Source organism: Pseudopodoces humilis, chromosome 1, assembly GCF_049639895.1.
Source record: "Pseudopodoces humilis isolate 2021_Gansu_Grassland_sample_001 chromosome 1, ASM4963989v1, whole genome shotgun sequence".
Taxonomy (NCBI): domain Eukaryota; kingdom Metazoa; phylum Chordata; class Aves; order Passeriformes; family Paridae; genus Pseudopodoces; species Pseudopodoces humilis.
The window spans coordinates 142,387,428-142,408,523 of NC_142200.1; the positions used below are offsets into that span (position 1 = coordinate 142,387,428).

The 21,096-nt window shown below is 37.5% G+C and overlaps 1 protein-coding gene across 3 annotated transcripts in view; it reads right to left on the reverse strand.

Moving 5' to 3' along the window:
* ZMYND11 (zinc finger MYND-type containing 11) overlaps window positions 1-345 on the reverse strand; it is a 105,222-nt gene extending 104,877 nt beyond the window's left edge. For all 3 annotated transcript variants that reach the window (XM_014257427.2, XM_005528522.3, XM_005528523.3), the window contains exon 1: window positions 149-345. The gene's annotated coding sequence lies outside the window, so the exon portion shown is untranslated. The remainder of the gene's footprint in view (window positions 1-148) is intronic.
* Between the last annotated feature and the right edge of the window lie 20,751 nt (window positions 346-21,096).

Sequence of the window (21,096 nt, forward strand, 5' to 3'; positions counted from 1 at the left end):
AAAAAAAAAAAATCCACCCAGCATGAGACACGGCGTCTCTCGCACCCCAAAGCCAGGGAGGCAGACACAGAAATATCCACAGGGCTGTAAATTCACCCCCCCTCCCGCACACACACCCCTCCTCCCCAGACTTAAAAGTCTCTCTCACCTTGTGCTGCTGGCGCTGCTTCTGCTGCTGCAGGGGGGGAGAAGTTAAGCCAGGGGAAACTTTTCAATCCCTTCCCCAGGCCGCTGCTGCCTCCTCCTTCCACATATTTTTCCCCTCAGAGTTTTATTGTGTCTGAATTTTCTCTCTCTCTCTCCTCTTCTGTCTGTCCACAGTTCAGGTTTCTGGGGTAAACAGGGTTTAGGATGGTGCTAGGGATATTTGGGAGAAGGAGAACTCTAGTGGTGTCTGCTGGAGTTGCTGTTTGTTTCTTTTATTATTTTTTTTTTTTTTTAATAATATATTTGAAACGGATCTTTAACTATTTATTATGTATGTATTTTGTCATACTCTTAGGTCTGGACCCTCTCTTGTTGCAGGGGGAAAATGTGGTGCTTATCCAGCCTTGATACATGGAAATTCCTCCTATCATGAAGTCCAACTTGGAGAAATGACAGATAATGGTTTTGAAAGTAGACGCTCACCTTGAGCAAAAGAAACTAAACCATAGATAATCAGCGGCCTGTCTCAGGGTTGTCAATACCTTCTGAGCTGCAGATCACAGAACCATAGAATCATTTAGATTGGAAAAGACCTTTATGATTATTGAGTCCAACTGTTAGCCATACTTGCACTGCAGGGTAGGGAAATGCATATTAATACAAAACACGTAACTTTATAGGAACATATACATATATATTTAAATAGAAAAAATATGTACATTTATATTTTTATGGAGATAAAAATATGGAAATATATTCTAAAGTTTCTGAAATTCTTCAGGAATTATTAAATTAATAAGTACCACACTACACAATTAACTTGACTAGAATTTTACTTTTATTAAAATATACCTTTATTAAAATATACTGCAAGCTTATTTCTATAAACATTTATGCATGCAAAAAAATTCAGTCATATGAGTAGTAATTAATATTACTAAAATAGCAGAAGGAAATAGTAGTGCTAATGTTGAAAAAAGATGTATCCATTGTGCCTGGTCAGACAAAGATTAAACAGAGTTTGCACAATGAACAGTGAAAGTTTCTCCAGTGTGTCCAGTAAATAAAATTCAGTAGTGTCTAAACCCACATAGTTTCTTCGAGACTGCTGCATCAGGACATTACATCCACTTCAAAAATAAAATGCAAATAATGGTTAGTTGCACAGCTGTGATAAAGTCTTACTTCTATTATGCATTTAAATATGAAAGAACATTTTACATTTTCTAAAATAAATAGGTAGGAAAGAAAGTGCTGGTAATCTGCTTCCAAAAAGTGCTTGAGGTGTTGGGCAGATACCCAATAGTACTGTAATTTATTAACTGCATTGTATTGCTTGTATTAATAAAAAAGCAAATGAAATTTTCAGGCAATTTTTTTAAATAAAAAGGGATTTACCATTAGTATAATAACAAAAAGACTACCTTATGTTAAGTGTTTATTTGTGATGTTGGCTGTGATTTTGTTAAGGCTTGTCATTTTCAAAAGTTTGATAGAAATATATGCCAAGTTTCAATGGGATATTGCTGGCCTGCCTGTCTTAGCTTTCTTTGAAACCTTCTGTTCAAATTGAATCTGAGCTGTATTTATCTACAGGGGGGAAAAAAGAAGTTGGGGTCATTACAATTATTGCTGTTTCTACCATGCAGTCAAGCCAATAGCTCTACTCAAGCTGACATTGTTAAGCTGACACGTAAAGCTGACATTTTTACATCCAGAATCAGAGGACAAACATAGCTAGCAGCCACATAACCATTTTTTAATTCTTAACTCCAAACAACCAGGTGTCCCAAACAACTGGGTCAGCTAGGGAGATTTGCCATAATTCCAAAACAAAGCTCCAAAGCCAGTCTCAGCTTCTCTAGTGAAAGATTTACTGCTCTGCTGCAGTGCCTTGTCCTTACCTATGTAAATATTTATTTAAGGCAGAAGTTCAGCTATCTTCAGTATAAAGAGGTTTTAGACCTTTATCTCTCACAGGACCCATAGAGAGCTGTCAAATAAATACTTAGGCCGCAGTTTCACCAGCATGGAAACACATGGAGCGCAGAAGCCTTGTGGGTTGCCTACTGTGCAGGTTTTACCTGGAGTCTACCACTTGCCAACAATCTCCTGTACTTAACGTATTTATAAAGGCTAGTCTGGACCACCTCCAAATATTTGTTTCATTATACAAATATTTGATTTTGGAAAGAACAAGGTATCCTAAAGCAAACAAGTAGGGAGTGTCTGCAACCATAACCAACGTAACATTTGCTGAGCTGGTGGGCAGTGAATTACATCAAGTGTAGAAAGACGAGCATAGAGCTTATAAATGGGTGTTCGTGGGCCTTGTTTTGGGATATTTTTATATCTTCACTAGGTCCTCTGAGTAGCTGTTTGTATTATATAGCCTTCAGGATGCACGTTGAAGGATTAAAATAATGCATTTTTGTCTCGTTTTGACTTATTTTATGTGTAATGTGAAGACTTTTAAATGCTCGTCAGTATACAGCTTTGACTCCCGGCTAGCCGGGCCGGGCTAGCCCCGACTCCCGCGTTTACCCGCAGCAGCTGGGTGTCTAACACAAGCCCTGCGGCCGGTCCCTCCCGGCCATTCACTTTCACTGGGAGCGGGGGCCCGCAGCGCCGAGCCCGGCAGACAATGGGAAGGAAATCCCCCCTCCCCCAGCCCCGGCCTCGGAGAGTTTCCTCATCGCCATGGGCAAATGTTTCTTCCAACAAAAAGCGGGCTCAGGGCCGCTGCAGCCCCCCTTCCCCGGGGCGAGGGCGGGGGGCGGTGCGAGACCGCGGGGCCGCTTTTCCTCCCGCCCGGCCAGGAAGGGCCTGGGCAAGGACGAGCAGGAGCCGGGGCTCTGGGGCAGGAGCGGCAGCTCTCGGGCTGCAGTGGCTCGGATGGGAAAAGGATTTGCTGGTCAGAAAGGTTAATGGTGACGGCTCAAGTCGCCTGCTTGCTTACGTGGTTGTGGGAAGAGAAAACGCACCACTGCGTCATTGTTAGAAAGAAAACATGATAAAGTTACTTCCTTCCGAGTAGAAACTACTTGCCATAGGAATACATTGGTCTGCTTGTGCTGTGTGCTTTTGCCAGTAGTGCTGCACTGGTGTGTAAATAGGTGATTTGAAGGCACTACTTACCTTGGAAAGGGATTTGAAGCCGGTATTAAGTGCATAAACAAGAAGCACAGAATTAGCATCATCCAGACCAAGAATGTAATCTACTGCTGTGAATTAAAGGGGATACCGAGCAAGTTTGTGGGAAAGAAACCCTTTGCAGGTTGGAGATACACAAACCATGACTTGGGAAATCCCTGAGCTGACCACAGTTGGAGGCTGTGACATAACAATACTCTGTGTCCTGGCTTTACCGTGTTCACCCAGGTATGTCCACTACACTTTACAGCTGTGAGAATACCAACACTGTATGATGTTGTGCAGACTGGTAAATATGCTTCCATGTTCCTTTTAAATCCTACTCTGCCCATTCTCCTTTTCCAAAGATCATTCTATTTTCAGCTATAATACTGGAGAACACACTCCTGTGTGTATATGGATTTTTATTCTTGCCATGATCTGCCATTCTCTTGCTCCAGTGGCTCAACTGTCAAACCTACAGGTGAACAAGTACATCTCTGCTGGTGGGTTCCAGGTACTGGGCTTGGTACCGTGAAATCATCTGTTGAATGCTGCCCTTAGGAGAACGGGGAGTGTTGTATCCTCTCCATCGACTTGTGGTCGGCTAATGAATGCACATCCCTGCATTCTCCAGGATTTTCTACCATCTTTTTGGCTGAACCAAACCCACCCACTCTAAGCTCAAGTCTTTATCTGGCTTTGTAAGATAGCTGTTTTGCTGGTGGTGCCAACCCACTTCACTGTGTACTCCACTCCCAGCTGCACTGAAACAAAAATAATTTGAATGTGTTTCCTGAGAGGCAGGTCTGCTGTGTTGTGATCACAGAAGTATTAATGCAGAAAATTAGCGTAAATTTTTCATCAGGACAAAGTTTAGCAACACAGTTTTCTTTGCAGTAAAAATCTCAGCAAGGCATTTAATTTAGGAAGCTGGGGGAAGGGAACAAAGACTTAATAACAACAGTCTCAGGAAATCCATGGAGCTGAAAACAGTTGGAGGATGGGAGAGTCTTAAGGAGAAGGTTATGCTGTTCCTTTTATCCCTGGGCATTGTAAAGAGAATGCCAGGCTCAAGAAGGGGACACAGAGCAGAGAACCCCCAATATCTGCTGCTCTATGAAGCTGTCTAAGGATGAGTTCAGGTCACCCAGAGATGCTGTCCTTGCAGATGGCATGATGAGGATTGAAGCAGACCCTACAGCAGCCAGGATCCTTCCTTCTTTCCTCTTCAGCTTCCCTCTCCTTGCTGTATCCCTGACCATGCACCACTGGATGTGTGGTGCAGGCTACACACAGTGCTCAGAGGAGCTTGTACAGGCAGAATTTCTAAAGACGTTCTGGGGTGTTTATTGAAAACAATATACTGTGGGGAGGTGGATCTTCGGTCTGACACCCTGTGGCAGTACTCGCATGTGTGAGTTCCTTGTGGGTACAGCTGGTAATAAAAAAAACAAATGCTCAGAACTAAGTCTAGCAAGGATACATGTAGAGTAAGATACAAAAATGAACTTTTTTTTCTTCACTGTGTTCTCTCTTTACATTTTTATGCACAACTGGGAATAGAGGTTTACCCTAAAAAGTTTACCTGTGAGTAAACTGACATATGTTTATGACATATGACATGACATGTGTTTACAGCAGCATTATGGTTCATGAAAAGTGTATGCCTGATTCAGCACAGAGTCTGCCAAAGGAAACTTAGCTCCATATTTCTTAACTAATTCTAAACAACAGAGCCAGTTTGCACCAGTTGCATGCTTTGTGGAAAATAAAAATCTTTAATGTTCATTTCCAAGTGTACATCAAATTTATCTCACACAGGTTCTGTGTTGTTGTATTATAGGAAATAATTTATATCTATGCAGAATAAATGCTCAAAACTCAGATTTGATTTTAGACTGAATAGCATCTATTGTTATTTTATAAGGATACTGTGACTGTAGAAACATAATTTGCCAGAAAACCTGCAGGGACTATGAGGAAATAAGTAGTACCTTTTGTTGTTAAATAACGACAGAACTAGAACTTACATGATGAATGCCATAATTTTAGGGAAATAATAATTACATTGTGCATCATATTACATGCCATCATAGAAAACAAGAAGAAAAAAAAATCCTATGTTTAAAGTAAGTGGAGGCTATCATTCCAAGATAGGGGACATACATAGATAAGGGAGGTGCATGCATTAGGAACATGCAGAGATGTTCATGTGCCTTTTAAAAAAAGTTAGCTCATGACAAGCCTGGTTTAACGTGTTTTGGTCCAGCACTGCCTTTAAGCTAATTAGTGCAGAAATACTCTGTCTCTGCCCTTTGTGTCAAAGCCTTCCATGTTCAAACTTGGCTTGTTAGCTTCAAGGTAGTGCTGGAACCAGGCTGGTTCCATGCATTCATGTGGCACTTCTCTGGGCTTAACAAGCCCTTCCAGTGTACAGACTTCTGTCCCTGCACAGAGCAGAGACATCCAGATGTTTCTGAAAGAGAAAATGTGTTATCACTGGTACTTAACTGAAGCTAATAAGCCATGTTAGGCCAGAGCCGATCACCAGTTGTGGCTCAGTACAGCTTTTTCCCAAGCTCCAGTTTCCAGGAATACACTGTTTTGCATAGCATTAGCTCCAGTCTCACTCTGTTTATTTTTCCAGTTGTGATGCTATACAAAAGAGGAAAAATGATTTCTGGAAGAGAGCTGCTCTCGAATCTAATACATTGCCTGAGCTAAAGATCCCTACCAGACTGATGCTGGCCTGGCATGAAGCCATATTCATGTGCTTGGAGCTTTGATGTGTCCTGATATCATCTGCAGCTTTACTACACCTCTTGGAGATATCACTGATTGACGGTACAAGGATGTGTTTAATTAATAGCAACATTTGTGTCACTTTTGAACCATTATGGTCAAGATGAAAGCTAATGTGGGAACAAAAAAGAAAATCCACATCTGTCATGCTATATTTCAGACACCTTAGTTGAAAGCTTTTTATATTATCCAAAGTTAAAGATAATATGTTGGATAAGATAAAATAGTTTTGATCCATTATCGCCAATTTAATTTTTGTTGCATTCTGTAAGGACTCGCATATTTGAAACCAATTGTAATATTCAAGTCTAATTGTCCTTTCACTACCAACCTTCTTACACTGATAGAATTGGAAGAGAATGCCATGACGTTTTCCAAAGTGGAACTTGCACAATGAGACTAATTGAAATTACTGAATTTGAAAAGAGTACTGGGAGAAATAGTTTGTGTATTGCTTGATCTTATATGTCATCTAGGATATGTATTGTGTATAATTCACAAGTAATAGATTTCATTTACATATTTGTCTGTTTACCTACTTATCTTAGTTATAGCTGCATTATGTTCAGCATATGGCAATGTAATCAGTTAAAGTTTTCTCATTAAAAAAATAATTTATTAACACCCTATTAACTTTAATTAGAATAATGTGGGGTTTTAAAATATCTTGTAAATTTACCAGGCATACTAATCAAAAGCCATGGTTAGCTAGTAGCAGGGTAACTAAATTACAGTTACCATTGAAATAGTAACTCTAAATGTGCTGCATTGCTGAACTTTAAAAGTCCAACTTATTTCCTTGATTCTGAATAAAAAGAAAAATAAAAGGAATCAGATTTTGACATCCTGTACATGTGTGTCACTCAGGGCAATCTTGATAATACATTTTCTGTTCAATATCTGCACTTAATAAATTTTTTAACATTGAGACGTAAATCCACATATTTTATTTCTAGTATTTGCATGCTTTATAGCCTCTTCTTAGTGCTAGACTAGTTCTAATTTTGTTCATTTTTTAACATAAAAGGAAAGATTTATCATCCCCACTTTTCAATTCTTAACTATAGGTCATGCTGCTTTTCATCTCAGTAATTTATGTGAATGTTTTCCCTTCTGGGTGACAACTATATTGTATTCACTTTGGAAATGTTGCCTTTGAATGGTTTAGCACAATTCCAAGGTGTTGGGACAGATATACAGACATGTTTTTCCTTCTTTCTCCCATAACTCCCTAGAGATCTTGGGAATCCTGCCCAAGTACCAATTGCATAAGGGTTGCATTTATTTTCTTTTTTATTTTTAGGAAAAAAAAAAGCACTGCGTATAGTTTCTTATGCATTTCGTAAGATCAAGCTAAATTTGATGTGTCACTACAATTTTAGAGTCTAACAAATTCCTGTGTGACTTTTTAAACAAAAATAAAGCATAGTGTTAGTATTGAAATCTGTGGGTGAAATAAGCAGGAAAAATTGTGAAATACCAAAAATAGAAAGAATTGTTCTTGGAAAATGAATCAACAGAACTGTTGTTACATAATCATTCTTATATTTAAAACTACTTTTCTAATGCTGTTCAGAAAAATTGCAAACTGGTAGGTGTGCACATGGTAGAAAACAGCACAGTTCTCTGCTGATAACAACTCAGGAAGCTGCAAGGAATTTACAAAACATTTCAAAGGGGATGCTGTAATAAATATCAAGCAGCAAAGCATTGTAATAATTCCTCATAATATTATTATTGGAAAAGGGATTGAATTTCCAGATGGATTCTCTATTTGGAAAGGGGGCAGGGTTCCCCCCTCACCCTCTTAGCCAGTGTGCTGCATTTTAGAGTTAAATTCATTGTGTTTGATTATATAAAAAACAGGACAAATCAACTCACACAAAAGTCCATGTTTGAATTCTTATCCTGGACTAATTTGTGTCTGTAAGAAAATATTGCAGAGGTTTTAAATGAAACACTGTATCAGTTAGTTTACCAAAAAGTGACCATTCACATAGGAAGTTGTATTTTCTTTCAGGTACTGATCTGTGAGCGTATGAGGGCACAGTACACACCATGCATAGGGGGAATAAGGAAGATAATATGTGTCTTCTTAAAATCAAAGGACTCATGATTACTCTAGCAGGTGATCAAAAATATTATGAGAGGAAAAAAAAAATGTACTCAAAACACCTCTAAAAGTAAAACACAAATAATTCTTTTAATAGCCTGAAGGTTCAGACTGAGCCATCTCAAAATATTTTATGTGCATCTCTATGCATAGGGATCCCCGAAGAGACAATTCCTTTTTGTCAAGTTGTAAGCACTGTCCAGTGTGTATGAACAACATCTTCAAGCAAGGACTACAAGAATAAAATCTTCCCTCTCCTAGGAATTTACTGACTAGGAATGAACTCAAAGTATCCCTGTGGTGGCAGTATGTCTACTGGTCACATTAATGTATGGGAATCCTGGGATCAAGTGTCCCAAATTTGTATCCTCTTTTATATTTTACTGGTTAGTAAGGCCACCTAGATGAGAGGTGACACTGGTGCTAACAGTGAACTTCTGCCTTTTCATTACCACAGTGAAATTGTTTGGTTCTCCAATGGTAAAAAAGATAGAATAGATTTATGCACACTATATAAAACATGATGTCTGTAGGGAAAAAATTATAAACTATGGAACCCTTGCAGAACACTAATTGAATTGTTAAACTATGTTATTTACAAGCATTTTCGTTCAGTCCCATGGAACTCCCAGGCTGAAGGGATGCGGGGAGGTATGAGCTATTTGTAAGCAATTAACTTGCCATGAAGTAATAATGGCAGTAACAAAGTGTTTTAAGGAGACATTCCTTCAGACTATCAGTCTTGATTATTTTTTGCCTGAGTTACTAGATTTATACAATGAAGACAGACAAAATTCTGCTCTTGAGTTCTAGCAGAACTTTCCTGGGAGTGTTTAAGTCAAACCTGGGCTCATTATCTATGACAGCAATGTAATTGTACTATCTATTTTGGGGAATAAATACCTGTTCAAATATTATATTGAAAAATATAAAAAAGCCTTTAAAATTGACAGCCTTATGAAACTGTTAAAAGCGTTAACAAAGAGATGCTTCCAAGCTTTCTCACAGATGGCCCTTTAAAAGAAAAATAAATTTAAATAGATCATTCTTCCTTGGAGAAACAAAGAATAAAGACCAGAGTTATATGGCTACAGAACGTAAGACTTGTAGTTTAGTAACTCTGGAAGGAGCCAATAGTCATGTTGGATAATTAGTTGAACAAGAACTTGTGTAGTTAATGAAAGGCAAATATTGTTGCAATAAGTAAGGTAAAGTAGAACGGATTACAGGAAGTGTAAGGAGTTGAAGACCAAACTAAAACCAAAAAATGTTTGCTACAGTTGAAGCAGTAGGTCTACAGCAAAGTTTTTACACAATTGACTTAAGGTTTAGATGGTGTATTTGGATATTGTTTTTGTACCTGAGACTTCAAAAAGAGGTAGTAAAGAATAAAACACCAGAATAAAATAACATCTGTATAAATTTCTAGTAGAAGTTTGTGTTAGCATTTTGATAATAACTAAAAACATTGCTGATTCATAAATTAATAAAATGTTGTCCTTCACTGTTATCTAGCCCTGGCAACAACCTACACAACATGCTTTACATTCAGGTGGCTAAAATCTGTTACCTGCAAAATACAATGTTCTCATCTAAACTGTCTATTGGCAGTACTGTCTGGGTTGTAATGCCCTTAAATTTGTTACTTTTTTTTTCTTCAAAAACCACATTAACCATGTAACTAAATCTGTGACCAAGTGCCAGTGCTTGGACCTTAGCACTCCTTTGTTTATACCTACAGACATTGTTTCTTTATTATACTGCCTGCCCACTCAAATTGAAAGAAATGTATGTGAATCCAGTTAATCTTAAGAAAAGTTAATCTACCAGACAGCCCTAAAGTCAAAGCAGAATTCCAATAACCATTTCCCTAGACAAATAACTTTCTTGCTATTAATGTGAGCAAACTGTTTGCTGCAAGTCTAGCAAGCAGTGAGAGATTGATTGGAATGTGCATCCATGGAAATATAGTTTACAATTACTAGAATTAAATGCATCAAGTCTAGTGCGTGAAAGACATTAATTTAACTGTTTACTATTCGGTTGTCTTCATAATATACATTACAAAAAAATTGAAAAGCTTACTTTCTCTGTATGGAAGGGTTATGATTTCCAAGCAATTAGGAACTTCTATTTCTTAAACAGCTTTTTTAACTTGTCAAGACATGCATGAGTTAGCAAGCACAATAGGATCTTAATATTTGAGCATACACATACAACCTGTCCTAGTTAACAACATCAGAAATGTTAAAATAAATGTTTAAAAATAAGTTTTCTAAGTCAGAAAAGTTAATACAACCCTAAGCTCCTCATAGCCTTTATTTTGAAAGAACACAATGTGAAAAATGGAAACTAAAAATGTAGGGCCTTTATTAATAGCAACAACTGTCATGTATTCATTTTTTTTCTCTCTCGGATATTAAAAAATGGCTAAATAGAATTGATTAAACTTTGCTTTAGAGCTGTCCTGGGAAGGAAGTAGCGATGACAGATTTCATCCAACAAATTACATATTTTTTTAAATTGAGGCTTATAGTAAAAATCCTTGGAGATATCATACAGCATTTCTTCTGTGATACAATGAAATAGAGAGGGGATAGTGGAACTCCACTGGCATTAGTCATTTTAGAGCCATAGAAGACATCTGCAGTCCAGACTATTGCTCAGCTTGCTTGTGGTTTGCAGGACCATATGTGTGAATCATTTAATTGAACAATAGAACGCAGATCATACTGATTATTTTTTGTCACTCAGAGATATTAGTGATCCTGTTCCACAGTTTATTTTTGGAAAAATTACTCTGTTTTTCAGATAGTCTAAATATTAGTTGTACTAACATTTAGAAAGTACAACAAGTTGTAAGTAAATTTCACTGGAATTTTGGAATGGTCAGTGGGGTCAAAAAGGGATCTGGTCCCCAACATCTTTTTCTAAACACCTCAGTAGTAGTGTATGCATCTCTCATTTATTAAGGCCGTGAAAGTTGTAGTACTTAGATATCTAAATAGAGGTATAACAGTATATGGTTAAAAAATCATTTTTTTCGCCATGAATAAATGTCAGATCTTTAAACATGGTGCATTGGTAAAGAGACGCAGAAAATTGAAGTTACAATGCCATTTTAAAATACCTGCTGAGAACCATGTAGAATTTTGAATGTGCTTTGTAGACTATAGTAAGAGTTCCAGCAATGCCAGAATTTCTAAGTATAACTCTGAGAGATAAAAAAAATAAAATAAAATAACGTCATGACTGATTTCTTGTGCTTTCATATTTCCTCTGCATCTTTACAGTCAGACCCTCTGTTAGGCCATAATTTACATCTCTACATTCAAACGTAATTTAAACCCCTCTTGAAGTCGAGAAAATTTAGCTTGAATGACACCTTCATAGCTGTTCCATTTCTTCTGTTTACATTGAAATCAAACAAAATAATCTCATAGATTTGGAGGCTGTTTTTACAGGCATGAATACAACAGAGAAATTTGAGATCACTTTTAATATTTTACAAAAGTGATTTAGCAAGGCAGAACAGGAAACTCCTTTCTTTCTAGCAACTCAATAAATCACTCTCATAGTACTAAGTTTCAGAGTTTACTGAAGGTCTCACTTGTAAATGAGCTGGAGCCTCCCTTTTCCCTGGGAAATTTTTGTAAGGTGAATGGGAGATGAAATAAACTTCTCTGTGATATAGGAAGAGCCTAATCTGAATTTGAGTGAAACTGCTTAGAGAGTCTTCTGCCTTACACAATGGGAAAGAAGGCAGAAATGACAAGCATCACTTGCAGAGCCCAGGCTGCATCAGATGGGAGAGTGATTCTTGAAAGAGAAAACAAGCACAAACCCAGGTATCTGGGGACAACAGTACCCATTTTCTGTCTCCTGTGTGGTGGCAGTGACAGCCAGGAAAGTGAGGGCAGGAAGGACCTGAGACCTTGCTCAGCTGGAGCAATCAGCAGCTGCCCAGTCAACAGAAACACCAGGGAAAAGAGAGGCCAGGAGAGTAATGAGGGGTTTTAACCAACCTTGTTGTCTTGCTTATGTTTTATCATTTTATCTTTTTCTTACCACTTTCAATATTGATTAAGGGAGCACCGACTTTGTGAGTGTTCCATCACAGAGAAGGACTTATGTGGACTTCAAGGGAGGAAGGAACACACTGGAGGCACAAACCTTCAAGTCAGGGTGGACATTTCTCAGGAAGGGATGAGCATTACTACTCTGGTATGGCCTTGATTGAATATATAGTTTCAAATCTTAGAAGCATTTGTCTGCAACTGGGTCAGTATTTTATTTTCTAAGATTTTTCTTCCCCATGTATTTTGTAAGCAATCAAAAGCTTGAGGAGGGAGGAGGGAAGCCTTTGCGCAAAACACTCAGCCCTGTATATTTGTGCAAAATGTAAAATAGATGCCTGGCAGGCAAACATAGAGTACATACTGCCACAGTAAACTGGTGATTGCTTTCAAACCACTGCTTTCTACTTCACTGCACATAAATAAGATCCTCCTAACCTCTTTCCTTGAGTTTTTACAAGAAGAAAATCACAAGACCTCCATGCAAGAACAACTAAAAGCAAAGTTAGAAAGATTATCTTGGAGAAAAAGGGCGGATGGGGCTCACTGCCAGAGCAATGGACCCTAAAGCATTGGTGCTCCTGGTTTGTATGGTCTAAGATACAATTCTCATTGCCACCTCCAAAGATGTATAACAGTGACCAGGTCTACATCTGAAAGCACCGTTTGCTCTGTCCTGCTAAGGCACTGCAAATAGAAAAGTGACCTGATTATACTGCCCACGAATGGTTGCATGCTTTTCTATCAGAAGGAGGGATTTTATAATTCTGAGATATTGTGGGTTAACCCCATCAGGATGATCAGCTCCATGCAGCCACTCACTCACTCTACCCCAGAGAAAAGGAGGAGAGCACTGGAAGGGTAAAAGTGAGAAAAGTCATGGATCAAGATTAAAACAATTCAATAGGTAAAGCCAAAGCTTCACACTCAAGCAGAACAAAATAAGCAATTCATTCACTACTTCCATGGAAAGGCAGATGTCAGCCATCTGCAGGAAAGCAGGGCTCCCTCATGCATAACAGTGACTTGGAAAGACAAACAGCATCACTCCAAGCATACTCTTCATTCCTTCTTTCCCCAGCTGTTTTTGCTGACCATGACTTCACATGGTGTGGGATACCCCGCAGTCAGGTGGGGTCAGCTGTCCGTCCCCTTCCCACCTGTTGTGCACCCCCAGTCCTCGGTGCCAAGGTGGTGTTGGGAGCAAAGAAAACCTGTATGGGGAATAAAACAGAGAGCACAATGGAACTGATAAAGGAGCCTAGTATGTTAGGGCTAATCAAACAGAAACCATGGGAGAGACAGACACAGATAGCTGCTCCCTGGAGTAGAAGTGACCAAGACATATGTTGTGAAACAGGCACATACCTGAACCAGGTAACTGATGTCATGAAGAATGAGTACCCAATAGGAAATGGTTACCAAAAATAAAACCCTATATAAGTGCCATACAAGTGAAACCCTATATAAACACCTTGTATACTTAGCAAAATGGGTTTCTGATCTCGACTCGGATGTCCCTGTCTCTCAGTCACTGATAAACCTTGAATCTGTGTAAGCACTGCTGAGCAATAGCAGAAACATCCCTGTGTTACCACCACTGTTTTGGCCACAGATCCAAAACAGCACCCAACAGGCTGCTATGAAGGAAGTGAACTCCATGCCAGCCAAAACCAGTACACAAGATAAAGTTATTACAATTCATATGCCTCAAATCCATTGAGGGCATTTCAGTAGCTTCTTGATAAATGGAATATCTACCATAGCCATTGGAGACAAGGGCTTCTCTGATCTCTGCATTAAGTTCTGTGTTGGCTTCTCCATATACAGATGCTCAGTCTGGGACTAGATTGCTAACCAAGGGAAGCAGGTTCTCATTATGTCCTCCATGTGCAGGCCTTTTGAGTGAATTCTCTAAAAAATCACTTTTGAAAATGTGTTTCGGAGGTTGGTTTTATTTGCTGCCACCCAGGACATAGACACAATTTTCTTTTTCAGACAGTATTTTATTTGGGAACATGAAGCTGAGAACAATGTTATTTAATTCTGATGGTTGGAGATTCAAATACTGAAGAAAATTGCTTTTTCCCTAGTTTAAAACAAATTCAACCAATGACAATACATTAATTTTGAGATGGATCTTCTTTTAAATATTCTTATCTAAATTAATTTTTAAAAGTATTCTGAAAACAAAGAATGAAAAATGAGAAATTCTGTTTTGGAAAGAGTGAAGCCTATACTAACAGTTCATATAAAAAAATAGTGTAATGAAAGATTGCTGGAGATGATGAAGAGGAACTTGAGGAGATGGAAAAGGAGACATAATTGCCACCATGAAAGTTTTTTAACAAAGACTTTCCGACTTGGTGCATAGTGGAGGTGGAAACAGCACATAATATTTTATTGAGGATGGGACATTGCTGAATGTACTCCATCCACTTTAGTACACATATCAAAATGTAAATGAGAAAGAAATCAAATATTGCTATGGATGCTGATTTTATAGTGGAATGTGTGAATTTGCCATTTGTGAATATATCAGTGCTGAAAATCCTGGGTGTCCCTTGTTTGTGTGAACATCTTAAAAGACTGCTAGTTTTTCCAACCAAGTTTCATTGCAGTTGTAGTTATAAAAATAAATTATAAAAATCCATTCACTATGTAGTTTTAAGATTTATTTCTTCTTTCTTGTGGGGATACTTTGTCTCTTTTTCTACTCTTTGAAAGAACATGGGCAAGCTAAGGAATATTTGTAATTTCTGTTCAGGTCTGTAGATTGCTTATCTTGCAAGGCTACTATCAATGTCAGTCCCGTGATTTGGCCTGCAGTGTTGAAAATGTTTTTTCTTTGTTTCTTCCAGACATTGCCAGTGTTATACCAGATCAGCTGTTGACAATACATATGGGAGTAAAGTAATGAAGCTCAGCTTGGAAAAAAATAGCAGTACTGGTGAGGATGTGAGAACACTCCTGGGTTTGCCAGCATGGCTTGCAACATTTGAATTGCCCCAGGCCGGGAGATCTGAAGGATCACTGCTCGTGCTGTGTCCTTTCACAGCACTCATGTCTATCTGATTTGCTGGTGCATGTTGCCAGCATCACACCTCTCAAGAATTCAGAGCTTGTTTAGCAGGGAGCTCATACTTCTGCAGCCTTCTTGCTAAGGGGGAAATTCTCAGTTTTTGAAAGCCCAATGTTGCAATGTAAGAGGTTTTTTACTTTCATTTCTGTGGAGAGGAAACGGGGCATTTAATGAGGGTTTATTTGATTAATTTATCTGGTAATGACTGGGTTTTAATTGTTTCAGATTTTCGCATGCCAAACTTATTGGGCATGTGAGTACATTTCAAAGAAATTGGGTTTTTACTTTAAATACTGATTTTGAAAAAAAATTGAAAAGTAGGGAAGAGTATAAAAAGGGATAAATGATTCACATGCCATGTTTTCCCGTCTGAGATAAACATCAGATAACAAACTCAGGCCCAAAGGGTATATGTTGGCAATCAATTCTGCTCAGCCAGACATCCATAAATATGATTTATTTAAATTATGTAGTGTTCAATAAACATCAGAATCTTTATTTATACCTCTTGATTTGCCAAAATGTTTTGCTTAAAATCTAAGGCTATGAGGAAATATGATAAGGACTACTGTCACCATCTGTTGAAGGAGAAAACTTGACATATTTTTTGGAAGAAACATGCATATTTTCTTATGAAAAAATATTATGAAAGATTGCGTATGTCACGGTCAGGGAGCAAAAGGAATGTAAAGAATATTTTAACCTACTTTTTATAGGCAAGTAGCTAAAATAGTTGTTTCAAGAATGTAGTGGGGTTATAGAGAACTAATGAAGAATTTCTGAAATCTTCCACTACCTTTCCTTAGACAAATGTTACAAGTGGAGAGTTTCCTTACCTTTAATTTCTTTACCATAAGCAGTTTGTTATCACAAAAGTGGGCTTGTCTGTGCATGAAAGGTCTGTGTAATTTCAGAACATTATGGGGAAAGAATAATGAAAGTAATTTTTATGTGAAGCAAATTACAAACAAGCAGGAACATGAATATTTGGCACATTTTAGGAGACTGAACTTCACAAAGCTTGTTAATCCCTATTCACAGTGGTCCCTGTAGATATTCTTGGCTTTCTTTTGGCTTCAGTTCACTTTACTGTTGTGACAGCTAGAAGTTATGTGTTATTTTAACTCTCAAAAGCCATAAAGGGATTAGGCCCACATAGCACTAGATTCTTCAAGAAAATACAGAGAAATTATTTTCCTTCCTGAAGGTCTTACTCTCTTGTCTTTAGGGTTGCAGAGAGAAAAGGCAGGGAGAAGGGATGTGATTATGTATGTAGAAATATTAATTTAGTGCGCAACTTTAGCTTTGGTTCTTACTTGTATTTTATTGGATCATATGTAAACACTTATTATAATTTTATTATTTTGTTCTACAATGGTTTCCTTCCCAAGCCCTTTTTGAAGGGAAAAGGAAACTAAGGAAACACACAATCACATTTTGTTTTTGTGAGAGAGGAAGAGAGAAAAAAAAAATTGTTACAGGTTTTGTGGAAAGTTGTAGTAGGATAGAGAGAGTCTGCAGATCATTTTTTAGATGATCCAGATCCGCATTGCTACAAAAAAAAAAACACTGGATGTGGCTCCTCTCTCTGAAGAACTGTTTTTGCCTATTGATAAACATCTATGCTGTCACTTTACTTCATCATATAACATATATTTGTAGTTTTAACAGTTAATCTGCTCTGAAAATGAACTGGGCTATCTAGATGTATAATAGGGCAGTTGGGCACTTAATTTTTGAAAAAAAATTCTCTGTTCTTTAAAAACCAGAACACTCTGTTTTCCTTAACAAACAATGTCCTTCAGCAAGGGATTAATCACAAACAAAGAAATAATATTTGATAAATATTACATGTTGAAAATCACCAGGAGAGGTAAAATAACTAGCTGGTCCCATGGAACCCAAGCAATTACAACAGGAATATTTCCAGTACTAGTAGTGGTAGTTAATAAAATGGTTGCCTCCAGGCATATAACACACCTTTCTGCCACCTGTGTTTGTTCAATCTGTCTGCAAGCAACATGAATCCCACTGTCCTGCAAGAGACAAGAATCTCAGAATCACTCCTATGGGGGTACTGCAGTGAGCTTGGAAGTAATAAGAGCTTCTGAGAAGACACATCTATCACTACTCTTCTGTTTGTGTTTGACTATCAGGAATGCAAAAATTATTAAAGTATTACAGGAGATTTTATAGTAAAATTATAGATGAGATACATATGTCTGACTTGGCTTAGCTCAGAGGAATTTTAATCAATTTCCCAGTGAATTCATTTCAGTGTTGCACATTTAGAAGCTTTTATTATCTTAACCCCTTAGGCACCTCTGATACCAAGTTTTGGCATGGAGCAGTTTGCTTTCAGCTACACCTGTGCAATTCTTCTGAGTCCAGTATGAACGGCTTTTCTCATCTCACTCTCACATAAATATGATTACAGAACTGAAAACACGACTGAGAGCAATGAAAGAGAGTGCTGATGGAATTGGAGCGCAAAGACTTGACATTGCCCTTTGTGAGAAGGTACAATACCTAGACAACCACACTGAAGAGCACCTTTGACAGAACCAGCATACAAAATGGATTCATTTAAAAAAAAAAAATCTGATAATAATCAATTTTTATCTAGCCTCTCAACTATGGGATTAACGAGTTGCGTACATTCAGTGTTCTGCTGGTAGATTAGATGGTCTCTTCATTCCAAAATGACTTGAAGTAATGGTGCCTTGAGATTTTATTGACTAAACCTGTCAATCCACTGAATTTTAAATCCCATCAAAGGTTTACAAAAAGCACATCTGAAAACCTGGAAACCCCATTCATTGTCCGATCTTTAAAAATTGGGTTCTGAAATAAAGAAGAGGTTGTTTGGTTTAAAACCTGCTTTCATTTCAATTTAACTGAAAGGTAAATATCTTATTGGTTTAAATGGGAAGAAGAACAGATTCTTGATATATTTTATGTCAGAGATTTGCAAATTGTTCAGCTTCTGCAGCACTCTGAACTGTGCTTTAATTGAGTTATGCTCATAGGAGTTAATTTTTCAAATGTATAAAAAAAAATACAATCCAAAGCTTTCTTTCAAGTTTTAGTCTGCATATTCCTGGGGATTTTAATGCTGCCTCAGTTTAGTAACTTAATATTAAAAAAAATCAGACTCTAGATATATATTTGAATGTTGTCTAATGCGACACTTTTATGTATGTCTAGAAAATTAAGATATACCAGTTTTGTTATTTATGATTTAAGTCATATGAAGCAATTTTTCAGAGGAAACTAATTTTCTTTGAAAAAAGGCTCAGCTGGCATAGGTTTACTATTGGTTATTAGGATTAAGAATAAAATTTTAAAAGTGAATCCTCTTATAATCGGGCCAGATCCTTAGAAGGTGTAAATTGTAATGGCTCAATTTAAGAAAAGCAAGCTCTGACAATTTACATCAGTTTAGGATTTGACCTTCTCCTCAGAAAATTATTTCTCTCAAGATCATACTTCCTATATTTGTCTTACTTTGTGGATGGCAGAGAATTAATTAACACATAATTGCTTTGGTGAACTCAGGATAAAACTTCTCTGTTCAAGAACTCTATTCATTTACTGATTAACTTGCTTCATGGCTGAGTTAGTTCTGCCGGGTCATGCTGTACTTATGACCAGAGCACAGGAACGTTGTCAAACCAATGAGGATGAGGTAGGCTTGGAAGTATTCCAAATTCTGTTCAATTAGTCACTGAAATTTAAGCTTTGGGGACAGAGTTGAAAAGTAAGTTGAAGAGAAAGTACTTAAAGAATTGGATTCCTATTCCAGACGGAGGGAGTGGGAGGGAGACATTACTGGATGAGATTCAAAGAAAGATGAATTGAACAAAAATGTGAAGAAATAATTTTTTCTAAAACTGTATAAAAGATGCTACTGCTGATTTTTCAAAGCATTGCAATTATTCCTTCTTCAGTGTAATTTAATTTTATTCTTCTCTGACACTGCTTGATAGTGCAATCTCTGCTAGTATGACAACCTGCATGCATACTTACCTTACATAAAGGCTCATGAGGTCTAGCTCAGATTTTTTTGAAGTTTCCTCTTTCTTTTTCACAGCCTAGATTTTGTGCCACAGCACACTATTATATGGAATCCAAAAAATTGCTGTGTTTAAGACCCGAAACTTGTTGAGGTCAATGAAGAGTCAATTGCAAATACTCAATATTCCTCAGAGAGGTCCCAGAGACAGGCAGGGTCTCTGGACACACGGTTCCAAATCCATGAGCACTACTGAGATAATGACACGTGAACTCAAAGGAAAATAGGCTGCTCAAAGATTAGGGGCGACTAATCTGCATAATTCTCCTAATCTGCAGTTCTGTTACTGATTTTTTCCAATAGCACTCAGTTGAAATCTTTCAGCAGGTGCAGTACCATTCTAGCTTCACACAGGCTGCCACAAAAGCTGGGTTTCAGGAAATTGGGCAGAATCTTCCTAATCGCATCTTAGATTTTCAGCTATATTTTTCTAGGCTGCTGAGAATTATTGTAGCACGTGACTTGAACTTGAATAGTAGATACTAAAGACATCACAAATGTAATTTTTGAAATAACTCTGGCTGTATTTTTTTTTTTTCTGGGTGAAAAAATTGATTTCAGCTTTACCTAATGGAATCATCTCTGGTGAATTAAATTCTATTGAAAGATAAGCTCTATTTTTAGCTTTCACATCAGTTAGTAGATCAAGTGAAAGCTGTACTTATGAGTTTATTTTGACCTGCCAGCTCCTGTCAAGGTTGCAAACTGTCTGGACTTCAGTGTTACCTTGCAAGACTTCACAACAAATATGAAAACTGTAGCTTCTCTCCTGTCAAGAAGAGAAACTAGTACTTCTATTTCTCAGTCTCTAGAATCTAGTCAGTATTTTGATTTAATTTTGTAAGTGAGAAGTGAAACTCAATTCATTAAGCTTCAGAGCTTTGTCAAAATGTGCGATAGAGAAAATCATTAAAGTTAGGTGCTGTCAACAAAAAGAATTTCAGCAATGTGTGTCCAGTACTGTAAGGACAATACAATTATGATTAAGCTGTAAAAATTGTGTAAAATTTTAATAATATTTAGATGCATATTATCATAATGTACAGTTTTAGCTTAATTAGAATGACAAATAAAGGTCAATTTGTTTGATTTAGGTGCTTTTTTAAACTACAGTAAAGTAAGTTTCCAGAAAATGAACCAACCAGCCTAACCCAATAAAAATTGTTTCTGGTGTTGAAATTTTTCAATTTATTTTTTTAATCATTCAGTAAAATTGAAACCTTTCATGTCAATAAATCCGCTATATTTCACAGCTGGACTCTGATATTCTGCTTATTTTGGCAGAACATTTCTGTAGGAGTTTCTACATACCTCTCTGCGAACCAGTGAATGTGGTTGAAAACCTTGCCAAATTCTGGCTAGCAATATATAATAATAATATTCTCAAGATCTTCTAGTAGATCAAGGGGAAGATTGGACTATTTTTTTCAACCATTTGTCTGCTTGAAGCTCTTTTTTTTTGGAAGAATGAGGAAAAGATTTTCTTTCCCATTCCTCTCCCACCTCCAGAAGACAGAGCTATCCATGAAGAAGCTGAAAATTTTTGGGTAGATTTTCCCCCTGCTCTACTGAAGCCACTGTCACACCATGCAAACAACTTTCTGTTTCTAAGCTGACCCAGACGCAGGTTAAATGTTAGATTGTACAGTGACTGTCATCAGCCTTT